At 34.6% G+C, this 9,242-nt stretch overlaps 2 long non-coding RNA genes across 2 annotated transcripts; one reads left to right on the top strand and one right to left on the bottom strand.

The window, feature by feature from the left end:
* Nucleotides 1-3,821: 3,821 nt before the first annotated feature.
* Nucleotides 3,822-5,177, bottom strand: LOC130054029 (uncharacterized). Its single transcript, XR_008802283.1, has 3 exons — nt 4,812-5,177; nt 4,214-4,298; nt 3,822-3,881 (listed from the first exon to the last, which is right to left on the bottom strand). It is a non-coding gene; the product is annotated as an uncharacterized LOC130054029 (long non-coding RNA).
* A 2,639-nt stretch (nt 5,178-7,816) lies between these two features.
* On the top strand, nt 7,817-8,924 carry LOC130054028 (uncharacterized). Its single transcript, XR_008802282.1, has 2 exons — nt 7,817-7,993; nt 8,156-8,924. It is a non-coding gene; the product is annotated as an uncharacterized LOC130054028 (long non-coding RNA).
* Nucleotides 8,925-9,242: the final 318 nt, after the last annotated feature.

Below are 9,242 nucleotides of genomic sequence, written 5' to 3'. Positions count from 1 at the left end.
GAGTATGAATCTTGTTTTAACTGTGTACAAGTTTATTCTTGCACATTGAGTATGAATCTATTTTAAATATGTATGAGTTTATTTTTACCCATTCAGTGAGTATGAGTTTGTATTTACTTTTTGTGAGTTTGGTTCTTTACACATTGAGTATGAATCAGTTTTAACTGTTTGTGAGTTTGTTTGTTTTTTTTAGCTCTTCTGAGCCATTTGTGGGGTGTGCGTAAACTTTTTAGAAAAAGGGCTAAAACTCAAGAACCCCTTGGCCAATTTTTTTAAAATTTGTTACAGGGTATCATTGGCCCAAGGGCTTTCATACATACTAAATAGAGGGATGTGACCCTTTAACAAGGGGAGATAATCAGGAAAATACAAACAAAAGTAGTGGTTGCTAAAAAATCTTCTTCTCAAGAACCACTGGGGCAGATTATCACCAAACTTACACATAAGGATGAGGATATGTTGTAGATTAAAAATGTTCAAGACATTACCCTGGGGCAAAAGGGCGTGGTCTCAAGGTCACTTCAAAGTTGACCTAAATTTATATTTCCTTAAATCTTTGATATTTTAGTCATTATAAGGACTAGGATCATCAAATTTTGACAGTTGATGCATCTTAGGACCTTGTGTCTAGTTGTCTCAAAAGTAGGTCACGGTGACCTACTTTTTGAATTTTGCAGGTATTTATTTTTAAAATTAATTTTGATGCATATCTTTGGACACTTTGAAGCCTATGATCATCAAAACTTGTCAGTTGGTGGATCATGGGACCTTGAAAATGCAGTCAACTGAAAAATAGGTCACCGTGACCTACTTTCTGAATTTTATGGCTTATCATTTATAGATATATTTTAAGTTGTTATTTCAAATACCGAGAGGTTTAGAATCATCAAATCTTGTAAGTTGATGCATCTTGAGGCCTTGAAACATATTTATAAAAAAGTAGGTCACAGTGACCTACTTTTTTGAATTTTGCAGATATTCAAATTTCACATTTTCAATTTTAGATGCATATTTTGGCCACTGTATAACCTAGGATCATCAAACTTTGTCAGTTGATGCGTCTTCAGTCTTCGGTTTGTGTCTACCAAAAAGTAGGTTACCGTGACCTACTTTTGGTATTTGACAGCTAAATTACTATATTTCAGACACTATTTGACCTACAATCATCAAGACTTTGTCAGTTGATGCATCTTGAGTCTTCGAAGTGTATCGACCAAAAAAGTAAGGTCACTGTGACCTACTTTTGGCATTTGACAGTTATATTTATATATTTCAGTCACTAATTGACCTACAATCATCAAACTTTGACAGTTGATGCATTCTTGAGTCTACGGAGTGTGTCGATCAAAAAGTAGGTCACCTTGACCTACTTTTGGAATTTGACGGCTATATTTATATATTTCAGATGCTATTTGACCTACAGTCATCACAACTTTGTCAGTTGATGGGTCTTGCATGTTCGAAGGGTTTCGACGAAAAAAGTAGGTCACCTTGACCTACTTTTGGAATTGGACGGCTATATTTATATATTTCAGATACTATTTGACCTACAGTCATCAAACTTTGTCAGTTGATGCGTCTTGCATTTTCAAAGGGTGTCGACCAAAAAGTAGGTCACCTTGACCTACTTTTGGAATTGGACGGCTATATTTATATAATTCAGATACTATTTGACCTACAGTCAGTCAAACTTTGTCAGTTGTTGGGTCTTGCATGTTTGAAGGGTGTTTGACGAAAAAGTAGGTCACCTTGACCTACTTTTGGAATTGGACGGCTATATTTATATATTTCAGATACTATTTGACCTACAGTCATCAAACTTTGTCAGTTGATGGGTCTTGCATTAGTTCAGAGAGTTCGCTGACCAAAAAGTAGATCACCATGACCTTACGATTGGAACTTGAACAAGCTATATTTCAATATTCAGATACTAATTGGCTTAAAATCATCAAACTTTGTCAGTTGATATTTCTTGGGTTCTCAAAATGTGTAAACCAAAAAGTAGGTCACATTGACCTACTTTTTTTGAATTCTTAGGATTTAACTAAAGATTTAGAATATTAAGAGGCTAAGAATAGAAATGGTGGGGTTGTACAATTTATCAGAAGAGCGATTCTAGGCCCTTGGGCCTCTTGTTTTTTTACACATTGAGTATGAATATATTTTAAATATGTGCGAGTTTATTTTTTACACATTTAGTATGAGTTTGTATTTACTTTGTGTGAGGTTTTTTTTTTTTTTTTTTTTACACATTGAGTATGAATCTGTTTTTAACACACTTGAACTCTGATTTTTATACGCCCGTAGACTGGACGTGTTATGTTTTGGGACTGTCCGTGCATCTGTCCGGCTTGGCTGCTCTCTGAGATCGTGTTATCCTGACTTTTTCCCGTAACAGATGCATGTACAGCTTTTAAATTTGGTCACTTCTCCCTCATCAAGCGTAAGAATGAGTTTGCTTCTCAGCTAGACTTGTGCACCGTGACCCACTTTAGGGCTAAAAAGTAGGTGATAACAGTTTTCTGGACTTAAAAATTATTATTACAGATACAGATATTGTCCTGAAAATTAAGTCACAAGCTAACTCTCGGAGAAATATGTAATCAGTATTTAGGACTAAAAGTAGGTAAAAAAGTTTCCTCGACTTTTTCTCATTATGGATACAAATATTGCAACCTTCCTATCAGAGATATGCATGTACATAATCAGTTCACATGTTAGAGCATTTTGATTAAAACCATACCTTCAATCTCGCTCCCCCTTTTATGTCCGCTCCCCCCCAAAAAAGGGTGTGGGTGTGAAGTACTGGTTTTAATGACACTTGCAGATAGATTGGTGCATCATGACCTACTTAATTTAAGACTTTTCTACTCAAAATGTGTGATATTAATTCAGAGTGCATAATGTGCTTTACAGGTTTGAATTTCACTGTCCGATGGGCGTATGTTTAAAAAGTTTAAACTTGAACTTTACGACGATGAACTACAACTTATAATAATGTCGGCTCAGATGTTGGCGCGAAGGGGCATTGATGTGGGAGGAAACTGGTGTACCCAGAGGAAACCCGCGTGTCTCAATAGGCGACCACAATACCTTCTCACATACTTGTTACCACTGCCAATCTTTGGTCTCCAGCGGTGAGAAGCGAGTGCGTTAACCGCTACGCTAACCCGGGCGTGTGTTGTACCGTTTGCGGTAATGTCCTATTTTTTTAAGGAATTTTGGGGTAAACCCATTTTAGAGCCGGCTGATCACTTTACACCCCCCCCCCCCCTTTTCCGTTAGATTTTGGATGTATTAAATTATCATTAAAGGGAACGTAGGGTATAAAAAAAATATTTTCACATTTCAAATACTAAATATTTAGTAATTAAGTCCACTGGTTATTTCCATTTGATTGTGAATCTGTTGTGTAGAAATCGGCTATTAAATATAGCTACACATCATCTGCTGGAGGCTGCCATTTTGCAAGATAAAGTTATCGTTCTTTAAGATATTTCCCACAATCCCATCTGTTTATGACGTATACCGGGCAATTGCCTCTCAGTGAAAGCATCTGATCATGTCTGACTGCAAAGGATATCAATATGAGCCTGATTATAATGATGAGGAATTATTAGCAGATTCAAATGAAAACACTAGTGCATTGGGATAAATTGATGAAAAACGACACTCTTAATTCTAAAACTTTTAATTTTGTATTCTTTATACAGGATTGTTCATTATCTTCACTTCTTCATTCTTCACTTTGAACATTCCTTAGCACATATGATGGACAATGACTGGGCAATTCTATCTGTATATGTTGCACAAAGTTGACTTTATTCTTCAATATGGATTGAGAGTGGGATATTTTTGTCACTATTCATGTCTTCATTGAGCTGAAAATATAAAAATGAAATCAAACCATTAATTTATAACTTTAGTAATGAATTTTCATGAAAGTGCATGTACATGTACATGTATTTCACACAACAAAGAGTTTATTTTTCATAGTAGTTTTCTCTCTTTCCGATTTATTAGTACATCTGTTTACAAGAGAATCTTACAATGTGAATCTGTATACAGCACAAATCAGTTGATTATCACTACACCCCTGCAGTAATTGCCACGTAAATGTCAAGACTTGAAAGATTAACTGCACAGGGGGGATTAAAATGACCTTGGTTGTAAAACTTTGTTAATCATTTAATAGAGAAGTGCATCAAATTACCTGTTTCCTTAGATGCTGATAGTCCAGGTTGGTCAATAGGTTCTGCATATGAGTTTTCATTGGTTTCCAAAAGAAAATGGATTAGCTGAAAAATAATGACTAATTAATTATATATACTTACTTCATATATACATGTACTATACTTCATATATACTATACTTCATTTGTTTACTTGTACATTTTCAATTTCTTTAAAAACAATAGTATAATACAAAATGTGCTAGTGCTGGGATATGATTTTTGAAAGTATTACATGTATCCTGTTTTTCCTTTTCCTCATCTTTTTGAGCTATTTTCTCTTATTTCTTAGGCTTGCTGCCATCAAATATTTTAGTTACTGCATCTTCTATTTAATAGGTTTTGGTGTGTATCCCAATATCTTAACTTAAATAGATATTAATTTAACTTTGAATATTTAAAAAGCAGTGTTTACCCATCCCTTCATATTTATAGCCTGTACAAAATGTTCACTGGATAAGGATAGATTAAATTAGAAAATTATTATATAAGTAAAAGTTTGTTGTAAATAAACTCTGGTTATACACATTAAGAATTATTAGTATTTACTGAGTAAAAAGCAAATATAACTGGTACTTACCCTGATATCCTCTTTAAAAGACTCTTTCTCAAAATGCCGTTCAAAAACAAAAGATTCATTTCCAAGGTTATGTATCCAATTATTGCACAATGTTCATAGTTTTGGGGGGAGATCAGGGATGCTAAAAGGTAGATACATGTATTCCTTTTCCTTTGACCACAGTGCTAAATTTCGCTTGAACTCCCGACATTTAGATCATAGATACTCTGTAACCCATTTAGTGCTAGGCACAGCAGTAATGTAATGAATTGCCGCATACACGTCATCAGCCGCCATGATAAGAGATTCTCCCATTCAGCTCAGTTTTCAGTGTAAATGACAGATTAAATCTTGTTATCAGCAGCAATTATTTTTTCTATGCTAGATTTTGTTGTCTTCATGGTACCAGTTTTCACATATCAAAATTTTATTTTTGACCCTACGTTCCCTTTAACTTGAACGATGGAACGATTAGTACACCAGGATTTTTTTTATTAATCTTTGCAGTTTGTCTTACTACAATATAGATTTGTGTAATGTGTATTCCTTTAGAGGCGAGGAAGAGAGTGATTATACTCTAGTATAGTGTTCTATAGTGTGAATGCAGTCGCGGGTCATTGTCCGCTGGGTCACTGTTCGCTAAGCACATGCCTCGGAGATGTCGCTGTACTCATGAACAATGATATTGCCCCATATTTATTATTATTTATTCTGGACAAGTTAAAGCAGTCTCATGTACTATCGTACTTATAGGAACATTTTTTATAAATTAAACCTGTGTTGTTATACTTGGATCAGATTATCGACATGAATTGACAACCCATCAGTTCATTTGCACGCTCGCACATTAAAGCGTGGAAACGCTGATTAAATTTTCATGTCAAGACTCTGGTACACGAAAATGAGATTCTGGTTCACGCCATTGAGGATTTTTTTTGTCGCGAAAGACCAAATTAGTTCCAACTAATTATTGGCATGGCCGTCAAGTCGTTGATCTTGTTATTTTAAGATTTAAAGTTTTTGTTCCTGACCGGCAAACACTGGTTTAAAATAGTAAGAGATGTGATCACGCTTAGTTAAAAAAAAGTACTATATTTTATAAACATTTATAGCTCTTTGATATGTGTGGACATCTTTGTCTATAGTACATTATTGCATATCATTGATAAATGATTTCCTGGTATATTACACTGTACATACAGTGAAATCTGATAGATAAACCCGAAATACCATTACTGATTGATACACAATATGCTCAGTAGTAATGCTTCTTGTTCAAAATCGGAAAAACCTCCTTATCCAACACTTGCTCTCCGTGACCTGGTTTGACATATTTAGGTGACTTGGTAATTAACGTTTTTTTTTTAAATTAAAAAGTCAGCAACCCAATTTTAAAGTCAGCGACCTAAGACCGGTATACATTCCTCGCGGACTGTAAACGCGTCATTTAATAATGATAATGATAACAAACCTACCAAAGAACTGTTTGATTTTCAGATATTTATATTCAAAGACCCCTATCATGATCCATATAACGTACTATACCTCCGGTGCAGGTACACATTTCTGATTTGATAATGAATTGTACAATTACATTGATTTAATGTTTTCTATATACGCACAGACTACTTTTTCTCATTGCAAAACAATCATTCAAAACATTACACAAACACCTTTATATCATTACACAAACATCCTTTATGCCATTACACGTACGTCCTTTATATCATTACACAAACATCATTTATATCATTACACTGACGTCCTTTAAATCATTACACAAACACCCTTTATATCATTACACAAACATCCTTTATATCATTACACAAACATCCTTTATATCATTACACGGACGTCCTTTATACCATTGCGCAAACATCATTTATATCATTACACAAACATCATTTATATCATTACACTGACGTCCTTTAAATCATTACACAAACACCCTTTATATCATTACACAAACATCCTTTATATCATTACACAAACGTCCTTTATATCATTACACAAACGTCCTTTATATCATTACACTGACGTCCTTTATATCATTACACGGATGTCCTTTATATCATTACACTGACGTCCTTTATATCATTACACTGACGTCCTTTATATCATTACACAAACATTTTTATATCATTACACGGACGTCCTTTATATCATTACACGGACGTCCTTTATATCATTACACTGACGTCCTTTATATCATTACACAAACATTTTTATATCATTTCACGGACATCCTTTATATCATTACACGGACGTCCTTTATATTACTATAGTATTACACAAACATAATTTATATCATTACACTGACGTCCTTTAAATCATTACACAAACACCCTTTATATCATTACACAAACACCCTTTATATCATTACACAAACATCCTTTATATCATTACACTGACGTCCTTTATATTATTACACAAACATCCTTTATATAATTACACAAACATCCTTTATATCATTACACAAACATCCTTTTTATCATTTCACAAACATCCTTTAAATCGTTACACAAACATCCTTTATATAATTACACAAACATCCTTTTTATCATTTCACAAACGTCCTTTATATCATTACACAAACATCCTTTATATCAGTACACAAACATCCTTTATATCATTACACAAAAATCCTTTATATCATTACACAAACATCCTTTATATCATTACACGGACGTCCTTGATATCATTACACAAACATCGTTTTTGCATTACACGGACGTCCTATGTATCGTTGTACAAACATCTTCTATGTTATTTTACTTATGACCCCTATGCGAAAAAGCGGTCATCCATCTCTAATATTTATTTTAGAAGGTGAAATTCCCCCCCCCCCCCCCCTGCAAACGGCCATTTTCATCATATTGATTGACATAAAATCATCAGACCCATACTTGTATCTTAAAAGCAAATCGGCCATAATCATTCCAAAAATGTCAGACTGTTCTACATTCGCTGTATTCCGTCAGACTGTTCTACATTAGCTGTATTCCGTTTCCTTTCTCTGTTTTGTTATTGCCAGACCCTGAATTGCGTAATCCCCCCGGAGTTGAATACTCTACATACTGCTAGTACATGCACTCTACTGTTTGTGTACTGTTTACCATTTTTTCGCGATGATCCAATTACACTTAATCAGTTCGGCCATGAGCCAAGGATTACTCATGACGTCAATAGTGTATGGATGAAGGGTAGGTCACTTGAACTAAGACGGACTTTAATTTAATTCACAAACATTTCAAATATTTTCAAGGACATTCAGCGGAGGACAACAGAGATTAAAACGGAATATCAAGAATGTTGTTTTACCATGTAGATTTTGGACATTTTCTGTTATTTCTTTCATTGTACAGTTGCCGTACATATGACTACTATGGACGTTATTGTAGCTTACACCCCTTGCGCGGTAGCCAAGTGGTTAGGACGTACGATTCATAACCAAGAGGCCCCGGTTTCGATTGTCTCTTATGGCGCTGCTTCAAACCTCAAGTAGCGACTGGTACTGGAGGGGGAAATCACGGATCTTTCGGTGCATAATAACCATGCACAAATGACCATATAAGATTGTACTAAGGACAGCGCCGTGATTGTACATGTGACCGTATCAGGATTGTACTAAAGCTCGTACCATATTTGTAAAAATGACCATACAATGTCATGACCGTACTATGATTTGTACAACGATTGTACAACCACTGACAGTACACTGATCTTGGATCATACAAATCTCACTCCATTTTGAGCTCACTATTGATCATAGAAAAGGAAAAACAATATTCTTCAAACAATATATCTGATTTTGTTTTTACAAATACCAGCTTCAAGTACATAGGATTTACTTTAGGAAATGACGATGGGAGGACTGTGGGTGTTGTCAGGCACGGAGTATAACGGTTATCAGTATAATCAATTCAATTCATTTATTGACATCGACAATAAGATGGCAAACTGTCAAGATTACTTATCAGTTAAAACTGCTTACCTTGCGAATAATATTAATGTAGATATGTCATAAAAAGTTCAGAAATTGTTTTGTGTTCCAATGACCATGTGCTTCTACATATGTATCTTAATGACAAAACTATGCACACACAAAAAAAACCCAAAACAATAAACCACAATCTCAGTATTTACAAACATATCGAATGAAATGTTATCTAAACAAATGTTTACAGAGTTATTAAAGGACATCTAGTATGGCTGTGCCAAGGCTCATTGGTAAACAAAAAGGTCACGGCCATGGAGAGTGTATTGTACTCACTCCATAATGATACTGGAAGTACTTTTAAGGCTTTCTTAATACCCATCGTATATTGTGAATTTCGTTCATTGGTGCACACTGGATGTATCAGAGTTTGTTAATCATGGTAAAATGAATGAAGTTTAAGACAAAAAATATTGGAGGGGCGATTATTATAAAAGTTCTGCAATCACTAACCC

The sequence above is a fragment of the Ostrea edulis genome, chromosome 4, assembly GCF_947568905.1.
Source record: "Ostrea edulis chromosome 4, xbOstEdul1.1, whole genome shotgun sequence".
NCBI classification, from domain to species: domain Eukaryota; kingdom Metazoa; phylum Mollusca; class Bivalvia; order Ostreida; family Ostreidae; genus Ostrea; species Ostrea edulis.
Note: the sequence above shows the minus strand (reverse complement) of the source record. Positions and strands in the feature narration are given on the sequence as shown.